Source organism: Dasypus novemcinctus, chromosome 22, assembly GCF_030445035.2.
Source record: "Dasypus novemcinctus isolate mDasNov1 chromosome 22, mDasNov1.1.hap2, whole genome shotgun sequence".
NCBI classification, from domain to species: domain Eukaryota; kingdom Metazoa; phylum Chordata; class Mammalia; order Cingulata; family Dasypodidae; genus Dasypus; species Dasypus novemcinctus.
The window spans coordinates 43,716,585-43,726,735 of record NC_080694.1 but is presented as its reverse complement, the minus strand read 5'-3'; the positions used below and the strand labels follow the sequence as shown (position 1 = coordinate 43,726,735).

The 10,151-nt window shown below is 44.0% G+C and overlaps 1 protein-coding gene across 1 annotated transcript in view; it reads left to right on the top strand.

The window, feature by feature from the left end:
- The first annotated feature begins 4,273 nt into the window (after positions 1-4,273).
- The window catches only part of NEDD9 (neural precursor cell expressed, developmentally down-regulated 9), a 190,193-nt gene continuing 184,315 nt past the window's right edge, over positions 4,274-10,151 (top strand). Inside the window, exon 1 of the mRNA XM_012523606.4 lies at positions 4,274-4,670. The gene's annotated coding sequence lies outside the window, so the exon portion shown is untranslated. The remainder of the gene's footprint in view (positions 4,671-10,151) is intronic.

Genomic DNA, 10,151 nt, shown 5'->3' with positions numbered 1-10,151 from the left:
ATTCATTTCTTATTTATCAAAGCACATATTCATTAAATGTTTTCAAAATCATGAAGGAACCAATTAAGGGGAACCATTATTTCACTAGGTTAATCTCCCCACTCAGTTACCCAGGGAAGCTCAGGGAGTTTGCAGGTACACAGAAGTTACTAAATAGATAATGAACAGGAGTTTTATTTAGCTCGGATTTCCTCATTTAAAAGTGAAAACCACAAGACTGACTCCTTTTCCTGAACAGGACTGAGGCCTGCATTATAATACTAGTCAACTTTGCTCTTAAAACTTGCCAAACCAATGTTTGAGCATATTCATTTAAGTTCTTCAGAAGGCAGCTGATTCCTCCTGGCTAATATTGTCTTCAGTCATGGAAGGAAATGAGTCAAGCAAATGGAATTATAAATACACACACACTCATGCACCACCATGGCCATAGATTTTTCAATTTTTTTATCTTCTCAAAGTCTCCCCAATTCTCCTTCCTCCAGCCCTCTTCCTGCATCCTCCACTCCACATAACAGTTGCTTCTTGGATCAAACATACATGACAAATTCAAAACAGTTGTCTGGCATTTGGGTACTGCTTAACAGGTAGTTATAAACTATTCTGTGGTGCTAACCAAGATTCCAGCTAACTGAGATGGCATGAAGAAGCTAATTAAAGCAGTCAAAAGGACAAAATAAAAATGAAAATGTAAGTACCTTCTTCATTGAATGAAATGACTGGAAATTATGGTTGTTTGTGTTTTGTTTTGTTTTTTTGTCAGAATCATCTGTGGTTTGTCAAAATCTTGACATGTGGCATAACCTGTTACTAATTAAAAAGAAAAAGAAAACAAAATTCCTTTCAAAAACAACACCAAGACTTTAAGTAGGAAAACAGACATGGCAAGCTGTGTCTTTCCAAATGGAAAAAATATTTAACTTGTTTCTTTAAAATAAGTCTGATCTTTTTTTTTTTTTTTTTACAAAGTCTCAGGTCCTTAGTTTGCCTCAACTGCTATGTCCTCTCTCCATTCTAAAAAACCCATCAGGGGAAGTCCAGGCAGTTTGAACTGGGAAAAGAAACTATGAGGATGTAGGTTAGAGAACAGAGCTAATGAAGTGGCCAAACTCAAAGTACTTTATTTAAAAGAAATCTAGGCCTAGCTTTTTTAGTCTATATGGAGACAACTTTAGGCATTGATATTCGAGTTGTCCTATTTTTTGTATTTTTTCTAAAATTTACACATTTCAATTTATACAACTTAAAATCCTAATGAAGAAAATAATACCTGATATGGTATGATAAGAAATGCACAGAGGGACTATTTTTTTAAAACGTTTTTTTTATTTTATATTTTTAAAAATATTTTTTAAAAATTTTAATATCTGGACTTCTCTGCCTCCATCCATTAAGTAATTAACAGAATAATACTCGGTACTATGAAATAATGGGAGTAGAATAATTCTACCTCAAATCTACATATCTGAAGCAATTTCTGATACATAGCATTTACTCAAGAATGGTTTGTAAGGATAGGGAAAGAGGAAGAAAAAAAATAAAGCACCTTGATGACATTTTCCCCCCCATGGATTTTGTTAATTACACTTACAGATACAATATATGTATGACGATTAATTTATTCCCAATTGCACACAGCATGGAACTGAGTGTTGATATCAGGGTTTGTTTAAATGTGGCATCTTCTTGGCAGAGTATGCCTGAGCAAGGTTCAGACCAACTCAGTTTTAAATAAATGAAATGGATCTGAATTTCAAAGAAGTCTTAAAGAATGTGAAGGTTTCAATTTTGTGGATCCAAGAATAAGATTATGATCTTGAACTAACCCATTCTAGTGGGTGTAGGGTCTTTTGATTGTATTAAATTCAGTTAAGGGGCCTTTGATTTGATCACTTGATTAGATTGCTTTAGGACTTTTGATTAGACTATCTCAGTGAAGTGTGACAAACTGAGAATACACAGATAAAGGGAGCTCTACCATTTTGTCCCTGCCATGTGAGAGAGAGGATTCCAGGTTCAACTATAGCTGAAGAAAGACAGTGAAGTCCCATGAGGCTCAAGGAGAACAGCCCAGGGAGAGATGCCTGATCACCCACAGCTGAGCTCCAAGAGAAGGTAGAAACAGACTGGCAGACCTGCCATCTTACCTTGCCACATGGCAAGACTCCAGGATCTGCTAACAGCTGACCTTTGGTGAGAAAGCATCTCTGATGTTCCCTTGATTTGGACATTTTGCAGCCTCAACACTGTAAGCTTTACCCTAATAAGATTCCCAGTATAAAAGCCAACCCATTTCTGGTATATTGCATTGGCAATCTTTGGCCAGCTAGACAAGGAAATTAAAATAAAACAATAAAATAGAAGTCAAAGACCATAACGTAAAACATGAGCATAAAGTCGTAAGATAAAGGGAAGGGCCATGGGCAGCCCTTTCCTTGTCTTGGTAATAGAGTAGGTGGTGATTATGAATAATACTATGAACCCATGAATAAACTTTAAAATTAGTTTATTACTTTCTATTTTAAAATTCTGTGGGGATATTTATTGCAATTGCATCAGATATATAAATTTAGGGTCAAACCCGAGTCTCAAACAAGATTTTCAAGTTCCTTTTATGCAGCGTGGGGAGTCAAATGGTACTTTTGGAGCAGAAAAGTTAGGTACCCCTGGGTCACTTATGGAGTATCTATTGCTCAAATCATCTCTGGCTCCTCAACCTTCCATGTCCATAATTCACTTCCCAGTCACCAGCGAGGGGTAGGAAATGGGGAAGGGAAGAGAAAAGCCAAGGTCAGAGCTGATAATAACAATTTGTCGGGAAACGGACTTGGCCCAGTGGTTAGGGCGTCCGTCTACCACATGGGAGGTCCGCAGTTCAAACCCCGGGCCTCCTTGACCCATGTGGAGCTGGCCCATGTGCAGTGCTGATGCGCGCAAGGAGTGCCCTGCCACGCAGGGGTGTCCCCCGCGTAGGGGAGCCCCACGCGCAAGGAGTGCGCCCCGTAAGGAGAGCCGCCCAGCCCGAAAGAAAGAGCAGCCTGCCCAGGAATGGCGCCGCCCACACTTCCTGTGCCGCTGACGCCAACAGAAGCGGACAAAGGAACAAGACGCAGCAAATAGACACAGAGAACAGACAACCCGGGGAGGGGGGAAATTAGATAAAAATAAATAAATCTTTAAAAAATAAAAAATAAAATAACAATTTGTCATTAATAATACTAGGAAGCTCATATAGTGGTATCGGAGATTGAATCATGTCTCCCATAAGGACATGTTCAAGTCTTAATCCCTGCTCCAGAGGATGTGAACCTATTTGTAAATAGGACCTTTGAAGATGTCATTATTAGCTAAAGCATAGACTCAGTTGTGCATAGGATCTTCTAAGAGCCTACTTAGATGAGGTCGAATTGAATTAGGGTGGATCTTAATTCATACGACTGAAGACCTTATGAACAGAGGAAATTTGGATGCAGTCAGTGAAAGCCAGAAGGAGAGACCAAGGAAGTGAATCACCATGTGATGGGAGACAGAGAAAGGATTGCGGCAAGCCAGTACCAGGTCACGACAGACCGTGAGAAAGCATGACCTAGTGAGACCTTGATTTTGAACTTCTAGTCTCGGAAATCATGAGCCAATAAATACCTATTCTTTAAGCCAGCCCATTGTGTGCTATTTGTCGTAGAAGCCCCAGCAAACTAAGACAAGTCCTTCTGTACTAGTTTGTGCCAGGCACTCTTTACATGCTTCACATACATTAGTTCATTTAATTCTCACAACAATCCAATAAGCCAGGAACTATTTATTCCCATTTTACAGATGAGGAAGCTGAGACACAGAAGGGTGAAAAGCTTTTAATGGGTGCAACCCTAATTCAAACCCAGGTGGTTCACGTCAGAGTTAATCCACTTGTCTACTACTCAAAAGCACAGATAGAAGATGACAACTGATTTGGGGTGAGATAACTTTCAAATTCCTTTCCACATGTTCAGATCGAGGCCTCCATACCACATTGTAAATAAGAGACGCTCTGTTGGGCTACAGAGCCCCAATTGCAGTCTACGAGCTCAGGAAATATTTGTCAGATGAAAGGATGTTGCATGTTGATCTACAGTAGAACCCTCTGAAACATAGTAAGTCCATGAAAATCCCAAGTTCCCAATTTAGTTGGCTAGAAATAGCCTCATTTTTGTCTCAGGGCAGCCTAGAAAGGAGCTCATGCTACCCAAAAAATATTCCACAGACTTTCCTTGAAACAGTCACTTAGAGATCAACCATCATTCTAAAAATAGAACAGGGTGCAGATTAGAACTAGATTTCTTACCTGCCCCTAAACTACAAAGCATCTTCAGTTAGAGGGCCTCAGAAGGTCTGACAGTGAGGGAAAAAAAAGAAGAAGAAGAGGCACAGAGAGGAAATCAACAGAGACAACATCGCTCCACAGCAACCGGAAGGAAAACACATGCACACATTCGCCACTCGCACAGTCTGTTTGTGGTTGCTCGGTAGGGAAATGCTTACAGCTGCCTTGCGAAGCAAGTCTGGTTGTGGCAGCAGGAGAGACGCGTAAGTGTGCAGCGCGGCTGAGCCGTCACCACCTGCCCAACCGCCCAGAGAGAGGACCAGGGCGCCATGGAGACGAGCTGGTCCAGGGACAGGGGTTCAGCGCCCAGGTGAGTCCTCAGCCTCTTGCTGTGGCCTGCGGGGTGGGAGGAGGGGACACTTGCCCAGACTCTGCCACTTCCTGCGTCAGTGTGGGACTCTGGTGATGTTCCTCGCCGTGAACAACCTTTAACCAGGGCTGGCAGGGACTCAACGTGCCCCAAAGAAGGAAAGGCTGGCCTCAGTTCTCCTGCCCATCGTTTTGGAGGTACTGGGTTTCAGCGCAGCTTAAAACCGGCATGGTTTCTGCTTTTTAATCATACCAGGTAGGTGCTTCCTGGTGCCCCAAATCTGGCTCCTCCCCGTTTGCTACTTTGGTCAGAGGGCTTGCCCTGCAATGGATGAGCCTCAGCTTTTCACTTTTCCTAAGTTATTCCGGGACTTTAAAGTGTGGATGGTCCCGCTTTGGGCTGGAATTGAGTCATTTACGTCAATTTCAGTTTCTCTTGGGTGACTCTTGAGGGCAAGAGATGGGGCTTGAGGCTGTGTGTGTCCAGCTCTGCCAAGAACTGCTTGTCAACATCATCATCTCTATATTAATTAGTTCTTCTGTCATTCATTCATTCAGTTGCCCTCCCACAAAGGAGTTGCAGCAACATCTTTGTCTTGCTGAAATGACTCTAAAATGAATAATGGGTAACCTTTAAAGGGGTGTATCTAGTTTAAAGCCACATGGAAACTGGCGAGCGATTTTTCCCTTCTGCTGGAGATGATGTGGAAGTGGATGTCTCTAGCCTTGGAAACTCTGCATGGGAAGCCCCTCCTTTCCACTGCCCAGCACCTCACCCCTGAAAGCCGCTTTCCCGCCCAGAAGTGGGTGTGGCGAAGGTTGTCCTTCACTGAACCGTGGGAACTGGCTAAGTAGTTTTCCTCCTTGCTTCCTTTCTCCTCTAAGCTTTGTTAATTTCAGTGATAGTCCTATTCTAAGAGTGGGGCAAAGTGGAGGGGTGGAAAGGGAAGGATATGAAGTCAGGTTTGAATTAGAGCGCCACCAGCGCTCGTTAGATGATTTAGTCGTAGAATCTACTGAGTCTGCACTATGTGGCAGTCAGTGAGTAAGTCAACACTTATACAAGAGGGAGGGAAACTGACGTTCCTGCCCCCCAAAAGCTTACAGTTCTGGAAAGAGACAGACATTACTAAGTAATTTCAAAAATACATAATTACAAATTGTGACCAGGACCAGAACCTATTACAGGGAATTCCGGTCTCCTTGGGGAGCCAGGGAAGTTTCCAGAGGAAGATGAGATGAGAACTAGAAAAGGCAGTGGCATTAAGGCAAGGTGGGGGCGGGGGGGGGGGCACGTTGTGCTCCAGGCACGTCAAATAGCTTAAACAAAGCCCTGACATGGGGACCACAGAGGAGACTAGTGAAATTACGGCCAGCGTGGTTCGAGATTGAAGAATAGTGTGGCACCAGATGAGCCAGGAGGAGGTAAGCCTAGAGACCAGATTGCCCAAGAATGTGCAGCCAGTGTTAAAGATGCTGTTTACTCTAAAAGCCGTGGAGAAGGTGGGGAGCTGTCATCTGATCTGCATTCTTAAGCGATGGATGGGCGTGACCACGTCTGTAGACAGGACACCAGTTAGAAGGTTGAAGCAGTCATCCAAGCAAGAGCACTTACCAGTATAGAGCACCGCGGTAGCAGTGGGGCTAGAAGTGGACAAACTGAAGAGTCGTTGAGAAAGGGAAATCCACAGGACTTGGGAGTGGAGCAGAAAGGAGAGCAAGGGTGAAGTGTCAAAGGTGATTCCCTGCTTTTCTGGTTTGGGCCACCAAATCAATGGTGGTGCTGGGACCCAAGCCCTGGAAGATGACCTGGCAGTTGTGAGTCCAGTTTTGGAACTGATGATTCTGGAGGGTTTTGCAGACACCCAAAAGTAGGTATCAACCGGACAATTGGATATGCTGGTCTGGAGCTCAGAGCAGAGGTCTTGGGCAGTAAATTTTGGAGTCTTTGGCCTAGAGATGGTAACTGAAGCCATGGGTAGGGATGATACCCGAAGATGGGGTGAGAGTGGATCAAATGAGAAAATAGGAGCAGTGGGCTGGCACAGAATTGAGCCTCAAGAAATTCTAACATTTAAATGGTGGGTAGTGAAGAATGAGCTGCCCAAGAAGACTAAGAAGGGGTAACCAGAGATAGAGCAAAAAAACCCAACTGCATGACCTAGGTTAAATGATGTAACTCCTTGGTGCCTCTTCCTCTGTATGTAAATAAGGGGAATGGCTCTCTTGAAGGGCTGTGGTAAGAATTAAATGGGATAACACAGTTTTTCAGTATTTAGAACAAAAGAGATCTAGTAGCACCAGTCTGAAGCCTGCCTTCTCCCTTCATGCCCCGTTACTTTGCTGACTTCCAAGGCCTGAATATCTTATGATCCCAGGGGTTTCTCCTGGCCAGGTAAGGCCTTTGCCATCGCCCAAAAGGAAACTTTGCGATTCCTATAATTCTGTAATCCCTGTAATTCCAGGGATTGCCATCTCCTAGAAATTAACTTTCCAGAAGTATTATCCTATGGGCTTTAAATATCTCCCTTAGCCCTAAATGTTATAACTTTTAAAACTTGTCTTTTACTCTTTCCCAGAGTTTCCCCCATGGCCTTAAGCTCCAGTTACCCAGAAAGGTAGCTGCCCTTTACAGCTCCCTTCCCTTCCAGTTTCACTTCCCAGCAATGACACCTGTCATCATCCTTTAAATTCTTGCACTAGAGTCCTGTGTCAGAGTCTTCTGGGGATACTTTAGCTGAGACAACCTGCTACTTGGTACAAGAGATACTCAGAGAGTTGAGTCCTCTATCCTCCAGGCAATTCCATTTGACCTTAGAGGTCTCTCACTTCCGGGCAAAGACTGTCACAGGGGAGGGTCTCCTGGTCCCCTCCTGAGATCCACTTTCAGCAAGGAAAAAGCTATAGCTACAGAAGTGCGCCTTTAGACCTGGCACAGGTGGCCCACTTGGGTACACATTCTACCACAAATAACCTCCACTTTCCTTCTACTTACCTGCCTCCCCCACAACTCGTTTGATCAAAATTTCCAAAGCGTGGGCCACAAATATGAAGAGTTTATATATAGCACGAGAGGCACAGATGTGGCATCAAATCACCCTCAGTCCAAAGATAGAAAATATTTCCTCCTCACTCTTTTGATGCTTCTGATCCAATCTAGGAGAGAGAGACTCACTGTTGGCCTGATCTTTGATGCCCCCTAACCCTTGCTCACTTATCTTTCCGGCAAAGACAAAGTCAACCTTGGGCTGTGAACCATCAGCAGGCAGCTAGAGCTAGCTAGAATTTAACAACATGGCTGTGCTTTCATGTACTTAATTTTTTAAATTCCCTTCTATGAATCCCGATGACATTTGTATTCGTTTCCTAGAACTGCGGTAGCAAATTACTCCAACCTGGGTGACTAAAACAGAAATTTATTTGCCCGGGAGTCACAGTGTGGGCAGAACCAAGTTCCCTCTGAAGACTCTAGGGGGAAATTATTTACTGGTTCTAGCCGCTGAGGGCCCCCGGGGTGCCAAGCTCCACTTCCATCTTCGCATGGCCTTCTTCTCTGTTTCTCTTTTCTTTTATGCACTCCTTCTCTTGCTTTATAAGAACGCCAGTCATGGGAGGTAGGCTCCATCCTAAATCCAGGATGGTCCCACCTGGAGCTTAACTGAACCACATCCTCAAAACCCATATTTCCATTCACAGAACCTTGGGTTAGGATGAGGAGACATTTTTTAATCCACTATGACACTGGTTTTTTATTGGGGGGGGTATAAAAATTCCTTTTAAAATATAAATTTCTCTAAGTAAAATTAAAAAGCGAGTCCATTCATAGCACTCCTCCCCTGGCAAACCCTCGAGGGTGGGATTTGAGTAAGAGAAGATGCCTGTGCCAGAGCGAGCTCCTCAAAGGCACAGCTGCATCTCCTCTCACCCCCCAGGGCCATGTTGGGGTGGCTGTCCTGGGAGGCAGGTGGGCAGGCCACCCTTGCTAGCTGCAGGCTTTTTCAGTCATCAAAGGACGACCTCGCAGTGCTGGGGGCGAAGGCCACTCCACCTCGGCACACCGCAAGGTTCCGGTGAGGGGTAGTTCTGTCCCAACTAAGAATCCTCGGGGTCCAGAAATAACTCAGCAGTGGTGAGGTGAGGTGAGATGACAGGCAGAGGTGTCCGTCCATCCACAGTCCTTTTCACTTTCACTTTAGATTCCAAGCTTAGGAGAACCGAGGTCTAGAACTCTATGAGCAACAGGTTCACCGTTGAGAAGTGTCTATAGACAGCTGTCCAAGGAAGGTGATAAATGAGGATTAATAATCTGGGTATATTTATCATTTAAAAAATATCAAGAAGTATCTCACACTACAAAAAAAGTACATATGAGCTATATGTACATTTTAAATAATAATAGAATTAAGTACATGTTTGCTTACTGCTCACTTTACCAACTCTCGAAGCCTGCTGCATGCCCCTAACCAACTGCATCCATTTCTCCTACTTCTCCCACAAAGGGAATCGCTGCCTTGAATTTTAAAATATATTTTTATTTATTTTTAAAAGATACATAGATCACACAAAATTTAATTTTTATATTAACCATTCCTTTACTTTTCCTTTTAGATTGACCATGTGCACATGAACATGTGCATAATTTATACGCAGCTTATTTTTGCCTGTTTCAAAACTTTAAATAAATGGAATCATATCATGTATATTCTTCCAGGACTTGCCCTTAGGCTCAATGGCTCTTTGAGGGTTATCCGTGTCAATGCACACAGGCATTGTTCATTCTAGTGCATGCTGTTGGTGGAACAACTGCGCAGTGAGTTTTCCAGTTCTGTCCATTGACAGCCCTTGGCAGTTGTCAAAGATGGAGGCTGGAAATAGGATTTCGGGAGGGCACAATGTCCTCCCAATCGTTCCCTTCTGACTTGGAGTTGTCCTGGGTGGTGCTCCAGGGACAATTGCTGGACATTGTATGTCCTCCCATGGCCCACTGGATGGAACGTGGGAGAGTGTGGGCTATGGTGTGGACCACAGGCCATGGGGTAGAGCGATGCCCAGAGATGTACTCACCAGATGCAACGGATGTGCCATAATGATGGGGGAGAGTGTTACTGTGGGGGGAGTGGTGGGGTGGGGGTGGTGGGGGTGAATGGGGACCTCATATTTTTTTAATGTAATATTTTTTAAAAAATGAATAAATTGAGTAGAATTTGGGAAAAAAAATCGTTCCCTTCTTCGGGCACAAAATAACTAGCAGCAGAGATGGGCGACTTTGTCTCAGGTTAGAAAAAGTATGAGGTGAAGTAATTAGGGACCTGAGAGCCAGAAGGAAAGAGATTCAAAGAAGCGGAGGGGCCGTAAGCGGGAGCAGGCGGAAGAGATAAAGATGACTCCTTGCCGTTGTGCCTGGGCCAGCACAGGGACTGAGGGTGGATTGAGGAAGACTTTCACTCTCACTGTCCACTTCCCCTACCACACACACACTCTG